Source organism: Pelobates fuscus, chromosome 8, assembly GCF_036172605.1.
Source record: "Pelobates fuscus isolate aPelFus1 chromosome 8, aPelFus1.pri, whole genome shotgun sequence".
NCBI classification, from domain to species: Eukaryota; Metazoa; Chordata; class Amphibia; order Anura; family Pelobatidae; genus Pelobates; species Pelobates fuscus.
In genome coordinates this window covers 25245181-25260418 of record NC_086324.1, presented here as the reverse complement: position 1 = coordinate 25260418, position 15238 = coordinate 25245181, and positions in this window count along the sequence as shown.

The window sequence follows — 15238 nt, the reverse complement described above, 5'->3', positions numbered from 1 at the left end:
ATAGTTTGACTGTTCCCTTCTCCCTTGCTTGATATCCTGAGTGCACTGGTATCACTACCCTTATGAAGGTTGTGATTTCCAGGGCAAACATGTTAGAAGGATGCCCTAGACTAGTCGTGAAGAATAATTTAACCCCTTAAGGACCAAACTTCTGGAATAAAAGGGAATCATGACATGTCACACATGTCATGTGTACTTAAAGGGTTAATTTAGTTGATTTAGAGGAACACTACGGCATTGGGAATACAAACTTATTCCTAACGCTAGTGTCTTAATATACCTATTTACGTCCAATATTGTTATGAACAATTTTCAAAACATAGTGACCTAATTTCCATCTGCCCAATATATAGTTATGTAGTTATCTTGTATCATCAACTGCAACAAATTAAGTCCAACAAGACTCTCACATGTATATTTCTGTTGTTGATTCAAAACCTATAAAAACAAATAATTTGAAGTGGTTTCTGATTGTTCCCTCTCCCCCAGCCCCCCCCCCCCCCCCTCTAAAAAAAACAAACAAAAAGAAAAAAAAACATTTTTAACTCCAAAATAGCAAAAATATTTCTTAGTGTATAATTAAATCCTTGAATATTCTATTTAAAAAATAAAATAAGATTTTCTTTACAAATCACAACAAAATATCCTCTTTTATGCAGATAATTCCACATCTTAATTCCTTGTATAATAAACCATTTTCTCAGTTGTAGACAAAATCGCCTTCATTTAAGTCTAAATGGGCTCTGTATTGATTTGTGTAATGTTATCATATCACCATTGAGATACCCTTTTTTCTACAGTAAACTAATTCAGGTGTTCTAGCCCTGTAACATAACCTGATCATACGTCAGTTTTAAATTCAGCTAGCTGCCATTTAAAAAAAGTTATGATCATAGTATAAATTAAATCTATGAGTGATTTTCTCATGGTGCCTTAAGAATATGAGCTCATAGGAAATGAAACTTTGTGCGAATATTGTCTTGTTGCTGGAAAAGCAACTTATAAATAGCTCCAGCAAGAAAATATGCCCAATTTTACCAAAACCAAAAAGCGGCACATTGTGCAAGACACCATAAAAACAGCAAATACATGAATACATTTTTTTTTAAAAAAAAAAAGAAAAAAAAATCAGAAAACAAGCTCCAACAAATATTTGTTTAACACTATGCTAATCACCAAGTTCTTCTGAGTAGGTTAGAAGTTAGAAACCCCCCATACTCAACAAAGCTTTACAAACACCTTTGCAGTCTATGCAATAAAATGATAAAAAATATATATATATTCAACAACAAGTTATAATGTGTTAATAACAAACCCATAAAACAAAAAGCTAAAAACCTCAAAATCAGTAAAATAAAAAAATTGCCGGCTCTACTATTTGACCTAAATCCATTCGCAGTTTACCAAAACTTTCTCTTTAGCAAACAAAAATCTCAAAATCTTTAAAACGATGAAGTCATACATAGGACAGATAGGCTTTATCTAAATTGCCCAATTATAATACAACAAAGCAATTTAAAAACCTCAGAAATTGGCAATTGTTCTTTGTTTTTATTCACAATTTTTTTTTGCCTTGATTACCTACAATACACCAGGGAAAATAGTTAAATCATATGTATACCGTTCAAAGACACACACACATGCACACACCAATTCCTTTTGGTACATGACTTAGCCATTGATTTTTTTTTTCCTTTTAGACAAACAAATGGTTTTAAGCTATTGCTTGCCTGGAGCAAAAACATAATATTCTGCATTTCAAAGTACAGCTACATATCTTTATAGTGATACTTGAAAATCCCCAGAAGGCATTACAAAGATAAATCATTGTTTTAAAAGTATTTTGCTCACCTTTGTAGAATAGGAACTTGGGGTTTATTGAGTGGAGAAAATACTGCATCCCCATAGTAACCATTGCAGCAGCGATATTGATCAGGGATGTCAAAGACAAAGCCAACTGATAGGAATAAATAATGGCAGTGTATATCCTCAAAAGACATCATGCTTTACGCAGTTTCTGTAGGTAACACAAACAGTTGTTTTGAGATTATCTTTTGCTCGAGCTTACGGAAAATGTCTTGTGGGTTTTTAACTCAAGTTGTGCTGTTAAAAAATCAACATGTTCTCGGCCTCACCTCTTCAAGAATTAGGAGATGTAATTGATGAAAGGTTAGGCAGGAGAGATATGGATCAGTGAGGTTTCTGTCTTTTACAAAGTTAAAATAAAGGATCTTCATGTTTTGGTCCTTGTAGGGGTTTTAACAAGCCCTGCGGCAAAGCAAACTAAAGAAATTACTGGGTAATATGATATGCATTGCTCATTGATAAGAGTCTCCAGAGGTCGAAACCTCTAAAATGTCCATGCTATTATCAAATTATTGGTAAAAATTCTCACTTGAAAAGGAATGCTCTAGACAATAACAAAACATTTGACCAGGAAGATTCTACCTGCATTCCATCAGCTATACCACTAGAATAGAAATTTCTTCACCCTATGATAGTTACGAAGCAGCAGTTGAAAGTACAATCAAACATGTGCAAGGGAACATAGCAGAAAAATTATAGCAGTCCAACATTGGATCCCAGTGAAAGACACCACAACAGCTTTCCCAAAGGTAGGGAGGCTGGGTGAACTCACAGTGAGCATGTTGGTTCAATGCTTTTCCAAGGCAGACCATGCGCAGAGCTCTGCTGAAGAGCTCTAGCATGAGAAAAAGGCCCTGTATTTGTTCTGCACAGTGCAAGCAAATTTAATAACATGAAGTGTGTATGTTAGGAATGTAGTGTGTGTGTAGGTGGTGTAATGTGTGTGGGTGTGTGGGTGTTTGAGTGTTTAGGGGTCTTGTGTGTTTGAAGAACCCAGAATGTGTATAGGAGATCTAGTGAGTGTGTGTATATTGCGAATTCAGAGTGTATATAGGGATCTAATGTGTATGTGTGTAGATGATCCAGAGTTGGGTAAGGGATCTAGTGTGTGTCTGGAATGTAATGTGTTTAGGGGTGTAGTATGTGTGTGAGGGGTGCAGTAAGTGTGCGTGTGAGGGGTAAATTGTGTGTCTGAGAGGGGTGCAGTGTGTGTGATGGATGCTGTAAGTGTGAGGGGTAAAGTGTGTGTGTGAAAGGGGTGCAGTGTGTGAGAGGGGTGCAGTGTGTGTGATGGATGCTGTGAGTGTGAGGGGTTAAGTGTGTGTGTGTGAGAGTGCTGTGTGTGAGAATGCTGTGTGTGAGAGTGCTGTGTGAGAGTGCTGTGTGTGAGGGTGATGTATGTGAGGGTGATGTGTGTGAGAGTGCTGTGTGTGAGAGTGCTGTGTGTGAGAGTGTTGTGTGTGATGGTGATGTGTGTGAGAGTGCTGTGTGTGAGGGTGATGTTTGTGAGGGTGATGTGTGTGAGAGTGCTGTGTGTGAGAGTGCTGTGTGAGAGGGTGATGTGTGTGAGAGTGCTGTGTGTGAGGGTGATGTGTGTGAGGGTGATTTGTGTGTGTATATGTTAGGAGGGATTGTGTGTTGGGGGTAAAAAAAACAGACATTTAATCTCCCCTCCCTTCTTACCTTTAGCCTGGAAGGGGGGACTGTGCTGCCATCCCTGGAGATGCTAGTGCTTAACCCCTTAAGGACACATGACGTGTGTGACACGTCATGATTCCCTTTTATTCCAGAAGTTTGGTCCTTAAGGGGTTAATGAACTCTAGCCTGTGAGGCAAGAGTTCACTCTAGCCAGATCACTCCGGATCTCGCGAGAGGAATCTGGCGGAGCTGCAAGATAGAGTGAGCCACAGACAAACACAATCACACTCCGCCTATTCCACACATACATATCACACTCACCAACCATTACACTCAGCCAAGCCCCACACAGAATCACACTCAACAAATCCCTGCACAATCACACTCAGCCACCACACATATCCTCCTCGGGTGTATTGTTTAGGGGAGCAAGGAGGGGTGGTAAGAGGGGGCCTTTCTTTGATTCTTGCACTGGGGCCCTGTAATAGCTAGTTATGCCCCTGAATAGCAGTAAATTATATTACAGCGCAGTCACACACAGACCTCACAGTAATCCGCAATAAGAGTTAAACTACACAAAGGCACTGTTAATGCAAAAAGACATGCAGATAGTAACTTGTATTACTAATATCTGTCTGTATTTCAGACATTGTTATTTCCTAAAAAAAAAAAAAATGTGTTTCCAAAATTTCTTTAACCCCTTAAGGACACATGACATGTGTGACATGTCATGATTCCCTTTAATTCCAGAAGTTTGGTCCTTAAGGGGTTAAAGGATGAACGAGTAACTGAAATATATTAAAACTTTTTAAACATTTTTAAATATCTCTTACAGCACGCTACAGACAAAATTATTTTTTTCCCCTAAAGTAAAAAAACAGCTATTCATCCCTGGTTTAATAGAAACATTACAGTATTTTTTTTTTAAATTGAATATATCGTAATAGTGAAGTGGATATCTATATCCCACTAACTCGTAAATGAACCTTGCAAGGCAATTGTCTTATTTTCTGGAGGTGACTTGGAGCACGGTAGATTTTTAGTCATCACATGAAGAGAAGTCAGGTCCTGATCCCTACAATATTGATCATGGAGGTATAGCTTACACCTTCATAATTAGAGCAGGTTTGCTGATCTGTTCCTACAGGAACAAAAGGTGACTAGACCCTACTTAAATTGCCTGACAGTCTAAAGAGAGTAATTTACTTTTTACAGTAAGAAAATAAATGAATGACCCAGAGAATGAAGAAAAGCTTATACGTTTACTCTATGGGTAGAGAAAATGGCTATTGAGTAATCCAAAGCGTCTGTCTATTTATAAAACAAACTATATATCCATTCCCTTCTCTCACTCTGTTTTTCCTTTCCTTTCCTATGGTTGTACAGTTGTAATCAAAATTATTCAATCTCCATTGAAAATCAGGGTTATTGTCAAAATTGACGGACTTTCAGCGGTTTGCAATGAACAAACCAAACAAAAGCATTTGAAGTAACTCAACACAATGAATGCTTCAAGTGTTTTCCCCAAATTCAACTGAAAATGCAAGTTATAATGACTTCTCCAGTGTCAAAATGATTCAACCACCTTAAAAGAGTCCATCACAGCAGCACAAATATGCAAAACAGGTGTTGTGTCAAGCACACCTTATGGCAAATAATCAAGGTCTTCATTAGTTGTGCCAGGAGTGCTTGAGCTGCAACACTTGAAATACTGACATGGCTAGGAGTTTGTTGCGGTGCACATTTGACTGCATGTTAGAAATATGGCTAAGTCAAAAGAATGGGCCACAAAGTTAAGAGAAAAGATAATCGCCCTTCGCAAAGAAGGAACAGGATATAAAAAAGATAGTGAAGGCTCTGAATGCTCCTAGAGACACCGTTGGAAGCATAGTTCGCAGGTACAAAGTTGAAGTGGTTATACTACCTGGCCGGGGAGAAATAGGAAGCTATCAAGGGCTGCAACTAGATTTCTGAGAAGGCAGGTTGCGAAAAACCTTGACTTTGCAGCAAGACTTGGTGGCAATAGTCACTGAGGTTTCAGTGCGCACAGTAAGGCAAGTACTAAACGTGGAAGATTTCCATGCCAGAACGCCAAGATGTACACCACTCCTAACCCAAAGGCACAAGAAAAGTCATCTCCAATATGCTCAAAATCATATAAACAAGCCACAGAAGTTTGGGGATTCTGTTCTGTGGAGCGATAAAACAAAACTGGAACTTTTTGGCCCAATGGATCTGCAGTATGTCTGGAGGAAGAAGGATGAAGCTATGCTGAAAAGAACACTCTGCCTTCCGTTAAGCATGGTGGTGGCTCGGTGATGCTCTGGGGCTGATTTGCGTGGCTGACTTGAACTCCATAGAAAATCTCTGGTGGGATTTGAAGAAAGCGGTTACAGCATGCCAACCCAAGAATATTACTGAACTGGAGGTCATTGCTCATGAGCAATGGGCATAGATTCCTTAGAAACACTGCAAGAAGCTGGTTTCTGGCTATGCATCTCGTTTGCAGCAGGTCATAACAGCAAAATGGGGCTCTACTAAGTACTAAAGATACTTGCCATAAATGGGCTGAATCATTTTGAGACTGGAGAAGTCATTAAAAGTTGCATTTTCAGTTGAATTTGGGTAAACCACTTGAATCATTCATTGTGTTATAAGCTATTGCTTTTGTTTGATTTGTCCATTTCAAACAGCTGAAAGTCTGTACATTGGGCAATAAACCTGATTTTCAATAGGGGTTAAATACATTTTATTTCCACTGTAAGTGTAACTTTCCTTACCTATAGTAGTTTACTTGGAATATCATGAATTCCCACACTCTAGTATTTTGAGAATTTGGCTGTTTAGGATCCCAAACCTGCTATGGCCTCCAGTCCTAATAGATGCTTTGGATCACTACATTTCTATTGGGAACATTCAATGCCTGAGTTTGAAGATGCTCAATGCCAGTGCTGCACTCCTTCTAATTATAAGTGTACCATTCTTTCTGTACTCCTTAGTAAAAAGTATACCATCCTTTCCATGCTCTATTATAATTAGTGCAACATTCCTTCCCTACTCTATGATAATTAGTGCAACATTCCTTCCCTACTCTATGGTAATTAGTGTACCGTCCTCTCCAAACTCTATGGTAATTAGTGTAACTTCCTTACCTTACTCTGTAATAATTAGTGTCACATCCCTTCCTTACTCTGTGATATTAGTGTTACTTCCATTTCTTCCAATATGGTAATTAGGGTAATAATTATCCACACTGCTTGGTTATTTAGTGTAATATCACTTTCCTACTTGGTGTTAGTAAGTGTAAGTATCGTTGCCCACACTATGGCAATAAATATGATATCCCTTCTCTTTTCTGTGGTCGTAAGTGTGATTTTTCTTCCCTACACTATTTCAATTACGATAATTAATAAATTAGTATCTCATTAATATAATGAATAAAACTCCTTTACACTATGGCAATAACCGTCTTTCACTACTCTGCGATTCTGTAGTGTTAGTTACTTTCTCAACTTTATAGTATACAGAGTTATTTTCCTTTCCTACCCCCTTGTAATAAGTGTGCAAAGATTAACATTATATATAGTTTGGTCAGATCTTTTAAAGTTTTGGAGAAATGTGTTGACGAAGATAGGACGTGCTCACATGTAAATCGATATAAATAATGTATAAACGCTGTGAACCTCCTATGACCTCTTGATTTATTTTTTTTACAGAATTTAACGCAGGCATTGCCACACCCAGGGACTTGTTCAGGCATGCATGTTGGATCAGAGCAGTCCATTAAAATGGCAACAGGTGCTTTAACACCCTCCTTACAAAAATATTTCAGGCACGAGCAATCTAAAATAATATTCTTCTTTGACGAGTTGGTTATTCGTAATTAACTCCTGCGACATTCTGCACTGCATCACTGCATTCCTTAAATCTCTCAAAAGGTTAAACTATTTCATAGATAAAAATGAAATAATGTCAAAACATTTGCCTATAATCCTTTGGGCTCTTTATGTTCCATCTACATCTTCTACCACATTCATTATGTTTTATCCTTATCATAAAATTTGCTAAAATGAAACACCTATTTTTTTAATGTTGCAGTTCTATTATGCAGGTCTATACCTGTTCTGTCAGCATGATCCTTTTCGCACCTCATATTGCCTTTTGCCTGGGTAAGGAACTCCTGGAGTGCATCTGAAATGTAAAATTTAACTGAAAATAATTGTATGTACAGCAAAAAGGGTATTTTAAGAAAATATGAGGACGCTTTTATTTATTTTTTTCTATTTTTTCCAGGTCATGTTATCTGCAGAACATCAATCTATTTTATATAGTGCATGCAGCAACTGACTGATCTTGTTTGGAGTCAAGGTCTGGTTATTCTATGAAAGAAAACATGCTTCTGTAATAGCAATAGCTGTAGATGTATAAACATAAAGTATTTGTGTCTGTTTATTTGTCAGTGTGGGCAATATACAATATTCAGGGGCTTAGCTCAAAAGCTGTAATTAGGCCGCTATTTGTCTGCTTCAAAATCTCAATTTTATCTGGCCGGGGTCACAGCGTTTGAAGGGTGGAGAAAAAGTGCAAAAATATAGAAGCTTTACTACATCAAATGTAGACTTATGAGGATAAGAAATAATACAGAATTAAAGAGAAGACTTCTAAAATAATGTAGCATCAAAGAGCACATTGATATAGAGACTACCAACAAAATGTTTATCTCATCAACACATAAATTGCAATAAAACGATACAGACGGGATTTAGGAGTATGCAATAGCCTACCCTGAATTTTTTCCAACATTTTACCAGTTACATCATGTAGAATATCTTATGAGACAGGCAGGCAGGCAGACAGACAGACAGACAGATAGAAAAAATAATGGATGATGGGGAGTTGTAATGACTTAATGGTACATTATATAAGTATGATATTGGGAAGTGGAAGAGGAGGGCTAATTCCCCAACCCGCCGCCCCAACACACACATATAGCTATCTCTTGATAAATGTTGGGGTCTTAGAGATGCCCAACATTTTAAAATTACATTTATGTTCTATACCCTTTTAGAACTACAGAAGAAAGCAGTTCTCCACTTTGGCACAGAAAGGATAAATTAGAAGAATTAATCAGGACATGCTTGGTAGTGTCATTGTATTTCCACTACACCTAGCATTTAGGTAAAAAAAAAAAACATATAGCAACAATCATGTGAAATTCACTATTTCAATTTTTCTGGCAAATTAGCAAATCATCCGCAGCAAATAAATATCATTAAAGGAACACTACTGTTAAATTAACTATTGAGGTCACTGGGCCCCCTTAGATCACAGTAAAGAGGTGTTTATTCACCTTTTTCCCATGCCACCGTGGCCAGATCTGCCTGGCTTTGTCCCCATGGCGGGGAACATCAAACTTAATGATCTCAGCCAATCCAATGATTTCCCAAAGAAGAGCTTCAGGAGGCTATTTCCAATCAGCATCTCATCATAGAGAAGGCAATGCTTACATGAAAAAGTTTGCAGGGAAAGGCTATGGAGACTATTATTATTATTATTGCCATTTATATAGCGCCAACAGATTCCATAGCGCTTTACAATATTTTGAGAGGGGGGGATGTAACAATAAATAGGACAATTACAAGAAAACTTACAGGAACAATAGGTTGAAGAGGACCCTGCTCAAATGAGCTTACAGTCTATAGGAGGTGGGGTATTAGAAACATTAGGATAGGAAATATCAAGTAGGAGTGAAGCAGAGCTGGAGGAGAGAGCAAAGCACTGTCCCATAGGAGAGAGCAAGAGACAGAACCACTATATTAAGCTGTAGTGGTTCTGGTGACGATAGTGTCCCTTTACTTCGTAAACTCGTCTGCAATGCCAGTACAAATTACTTTGGACTCCAATAAATAAAACGGTTTGCAGCACTGTCTTTAACAAAACTTTAATTACATGTGATAAAAAAAAATACGAGTTAATACACTTGAAAAGATATCATTCTAAAAAAAAAAATGTCAAGGCCACTTAAAAACCCAAAAATGCAGAACACAGCAGAAAAGCCTGCATTAGGAATATTTTATTATTTTATTGATTTCCAGTGCTTTCCTGATATTAAATGCAGTAAGGTTGTAGTATATTTGCGTTAAATTTTATTAACTAGGTTGAAGCCTACCTTGAAATTAAAAATTAAATTTAATGACACATAAAAAATGGGAAGTTTTGTTTTATTTGCACTCCATTTTAACTTGCTGAGACAGATATCAGGTTAAATGTTAGCTATATATTAATTGAATTGCAATAATATGCATCTAGCGTTTAGGCTTGCACGTGCTTTATTTGTAAAACATATAAGAATGTGCATAAGCATTTTTTTTTTTAATGAATGAGTGGTAAGGTTCATCAGGCATCACTAATACATTTTCCAAATTCAATTTGATAATTACATTAAACATTTGATATTTTAACAGGTTAGCTAACATGCTAACTATCTTAACATGCTAACATGGTAAGTAGATAACAGTATGATAAACATACAGATACATAGGCACACACATATTTAATTAAATTCTCCTTTGGGGGGATGTGGGGAAAATAAAAGTGGGGATGAATAGAATGGTGGAACACTTTTCTCATTATATCTCGCTATTACTGTTTTATATTTGAGCCCCTTGGGCCCAGTTTGTTTAGGGTCTGATATACAAGCATCTAAGAGAGACAGCTTTTGCATATATCATAGCTTTATTGTGGCTTAGTTTGTTAAATAGTGTTACAACTGTGCCCCTTGTCTTTGATCAGGGCTTCTATCAGAATTTGTAAGACTCCATTAAAGATTGACTGGCTTGGTCCTTCTTAAAGGGTTCCTCTCAAGGTACCTGCAACTTTTGCTTTTTTAAAGAGCATAACATTTAATCTATACATTGAGCTAGCAGATTGATAGCAAATTCCATAAAAGTGGTTTGCATCCCCAAGCAAATCAAAGCGAATCAAAGAGAACTGATAAAGGAGTATAGAGCGAAAAGGAGAGAGTGCTATAGAAAAGTAACACCCAAAAAGCTGAGGACATGGCAGCACAACAATGGGTAATGGGTAATACGCAAACAAAAAGCTTGTCAAGCTTGACAAAGGCCCTTAGGGGTCGAAACGTTGCTTTTTGGTTTCTTGTTCCAATAAAAATTTGCCTCTATTTTGGAATTCATTGGAGTGCCTGGATTATCTTCTATATTCAATACTACAATTGGTCCTTTTTGGTACTGGGACTTATCCATCAAGCACCCTGAATCCCATGACTTAGAAATGAGTTCACTTCCACCACCTATACATACTATTAGTAAAGATAAGCAGATTATCAGAATAAAGCCAGATAGCGGATCTATAGAAAGAGATCTTAAGACATCTATCTAGGACAGGAGGAGAAAGTTTCATAACTGACTCTACACAGGGTCGGCCTTAGGCAATTAGGTGGTCTCAGGTAGGTCTCAGGTAGGCCCCTAACATTACAGGAAGAAAAAGTGTTAAACAAAGGCTTATCTTTTGTTCCCACTCCAACCCCATATTGGTATGAGTATGATGTGGCCATTTATAAATTCTTGAGACAACTTAAATTGAAAGCTCATTTTTTTGTCGCAGATGCTGAGAGAGACACACAGAGCCAAACGGGAAATACAGACACACTAATGGAGACAACACGATGGACGCTCTCTTCCACGGAACAATCCATCTCACTGGACACAGGTCTGAAGCCTAAAAGCACTTTTACTCCGTACATGTTCAATCAGTCTATTGACATATACTCTAATCTAGTGAAGAAAGATGTTAAGCAATTGAGGAAGAAGAGACAAAGGAAGGGTAGATTTTGCCAACAGAAACCTAACTTCACTAGGAAGGAATGGCTAATACTCAATTCTCTGAAAGATGACAATTCAAAAGTCATTAAGCCCGCAGACAAGGGTGGGGCACTGGTGATTATGGACAGGGACTATTATGTTAGAGAAATCCGATCACAACTTCATGACATAACAAGTTATCAACAAATAGAAGGGAATCCCATCCAACGGTTACAGCTCACCTTAAGCACACTGAATAAGGATGCGCTGGAGAAGGGCATAATCTCAGAGGGAGAGTATAGATACATGGATAAGAAATATCCCACCGTTCCGGTTTTCTATACTCTCCCTAAGATTCATAAAAACCCAGAAGTCCCACCAGGAAGGCCCATAGTCAGCGGAACAAATTCGGTATTACAACCACCAGCAGTGATCCTCGATAAGTACCTAATTAAATATGTACCCCAACAGAAATCATACATCAAAGACACAAATGAATTCCTCAAATTGATAGATAATCTGATGATTGAGGCACACACAGAGGTTTGGCTTGTCACGTTAGATGTCCAGTCATTATACACATCGATCACCCACACTGAAGGTATAGCAGCAATAGAATGGACATTGGACCAGGATGATACATTAACATTACACCCGGACACAAAAAGATATATTCTGGATCTACTACAATTTGTCCTAACGGAAAACTACTTCCTATTTGAAGATAGTTATTATAGACAAATCAAAGGGACCGCCATGGGTTCAAATGTAGCCCCAACCTATGCGAATATGTACATGAACAGATTGGAGGAACTATATATTTACACCACTCCATTATTTGAGAATTGCATAACATGGAAGAGATTTATAGACGATGTCTTTGTCTGTTGGGGCGGGACAAAGACACAATTAGATACATTTTTCCATACTCTGAACATGTTAGATCCCAATATTAAATTTACAATAACTTGTGACATAGAGTCGGTACCATTTCTGGATACCCGTGTTCATTTACTCAACAATAAGTTATATACCAACATTTACACAAAACCTACTGATAGGAATAATCTCCTTGAATATTCAAGCTATCACCCACGCCATCTCAAAGAAGGCTTACCATATAGCCAACTCCTAAGGGTCAGGAGAATTATCTCACAAGATAATCAAGTGGAACCAGGACTGGATCTGATCTGCAAAAAATTCATGGATAGAGGTTATCCATTAGAGGTAGTCAGCAAACATAAGGAAAGAGTTCAACTTATGGATAGGAACATTATACTTAATCCTACCAGAACAACAGAGAAAATTGAGAGAATACCCTTCATATCCCCATACACCCCCCACAGTAAGGATATTAAAAACATTATCCTTAAACATTGGAACATCTTTGAGGGTGACACTAATCTTCCTACTGAATTTACAAATCCCCCACTGTTCTCCTATTGTAGGGCACAGAATTTGAAAGATAGATTGGTACGTTCCGACATTGGGAGCGGCAAGAAACAACGGAGATTCTTCTCTGAACCAAAAAAAGGCACTTTCCCATGTCTCAATTGTAGACACTGCAATAGCATTATAAGGGGTGAATACTTTGCACACCCTCTATCAGGGAAACAATTTAAGATCTTAGATTATTTCACATGTAACTCGGATTATGTGGTGTACATATTGAAGTGTCCTTGCGGTCTTCTTTATGTTGGAGAAACTACAAGACCGATCAAAGACCGTATTGGTGAACATAAGAGGGATATTAGGGCCGCTATACAAAAGGGAACAGATGCTAAACCAGTGCCGAGACATTTTATTCAACACGGTCACAGCGTAAATCAATTACGCTTTCAAGTGATCGATACTGTCAAGCCCCTACGGAGAGGTGGGGATAGACAGAAGGCACTTTTGTGCAAGGAGACGAAGTGGATTAGTGTCTTGGACACATTATATCCACAGGGTTTGAATGAGGATTATGATTTGAAACATTTTTTATAATACAGGTTTGCATTGTTTAAACTTATATACTCTGTACTCAGATCCAAGTAACCGTCATAACATTATGATTTTATCTTTATCAGATTTTGACCATGATTGGTCCGCCTGGTCCCCTATCTCCACCTCTGGCTCTCATAAAATTAACCTATGTCGGTCCGCAACCCGAATAGTTATTACGGGGTCCTCATTTGGGATGGCCATGGATATATTTCATTGGTACACCACTGGTGAGTACATCTCTATTTTTTAAACAGCCGGAGTATTTATCTCTGAGGGGCCATTGCAGTGTCTTAACACTTTATGTACCAATTCGGTGACATACTTTTACTACATGCTTACAGAGGCACCTCTGAGTTACACAGATGGGCCACAACAGAGAAATTACATAGATATGGTTTAAAAAACAGAGGATTTAATAAAGTGACTGTGTCCCTTTAAAAAGGATATGGAGTGGGTGTCGGCCATATCACTTTACAATAATAATAACGACCTATGTTCCTTACAGCATAATCTTTCCCCCTTTTTGGTCATTAACCATTCACAATTGTAAATATATAACAGATTAGTATTTTTATTTTAAGTTGTTTCCAACTTTAAACACATTTAAGGTTCTTTTGGATAGTTGGGAATGGTTTTGTGAGTTTTGTAGATATGTAAATATGTTAATAAAGTTATTTTGAGATTTTTCGCTCTGTGGAGCACATTCATGTCGATTAGAGTGTGACGTCATCATAGCGCGACCCGCGAGAAAGGGCGGGCGCGCAATAGAGACATAAGCAGCTTCTCACACTCATTCCCGACAGGGCCATTGAAGGGATCATTGGATTCCGAGCGCGCAGCCCGTCACAGCACCCCACCGCCTGCTACAGCATTTCATCAAAGGTAAAGAGACCCTCTACAACAACGAGCAAGCAAGGAAGGAGCCTGGAGGACGCATTGCACAAAGGAGGACTGACTACATGTTCCTCTATTCTGGCACAGACCGGAGATAATCCCTTGGACGCAGATACAAACAACAAATGATACAGGGAATCCTCTGGCCTCTAACTGTGGTGAGATCTAACCATTAAACACTTGGAGTAATAACTACTTATAATCATCAGTGTACACACATTTGGACTGTAAATACTTTTTTCATTTTTTTCTCATTTTTACTGTTTTATTTTTTGGACATTCTCTTTGTTTTTTCACATATATTTTTTCTATATTACTGATGAATTTTTCTGTACAGTGTATATAAGAGATAGAGGGCTCTCTATCATATAGTGCCTCTGTGCACTTTACTTGATTATCTATTGCGGTTTATATTGGGGGCTTTCTGTATATATTAATTATTGTTTAGGTGCAATGGTAGGATTGTAGATATATTTTGTTAGTCATCAATTATACCTTTATGATATTCTATTCGCTTTGATTATTTAAATAAAACTATTTTTGCAAGAATTAGCTTCTAAGCAGTATTTATACAGAGTGCGGTATCCTTTTTTGTTGCATATATCATTGGGAGGTACCAGGAGTGGGTTACCCGGATATCCAGCACCTGTTAGATGGAAGAGTGCCTGTACATTTCTCTTCATTTTAGGCAATTAGGTGCCCTGTGTGAAAAGTCTTCACGGCGCCCCCCCGCCACCAAGTTGCCTGTATACATTCACACACAGGCACAAGCAGACAGTCACACAAACAGTTACAAGCAGACAGTCAGACACGCTCAGTTACAGGCTGTCACGTTATGCTCTGTTCTGTGGAGATGTCTGGCAATGGCTTCTGGTATCCAGTACTCTTGTTACAATCTTGTTTAGTTTTTCTTGTTTTTTTGTTTTTTTATTCTATGTCTGGTTTTCTTTATGCTGGGATTTCTGGGTTCATTCCTATAGTCTGTCCCTGGATTTCCCAGTCTCTTGGATTCATTTAAATGTTTGTTTTATGTT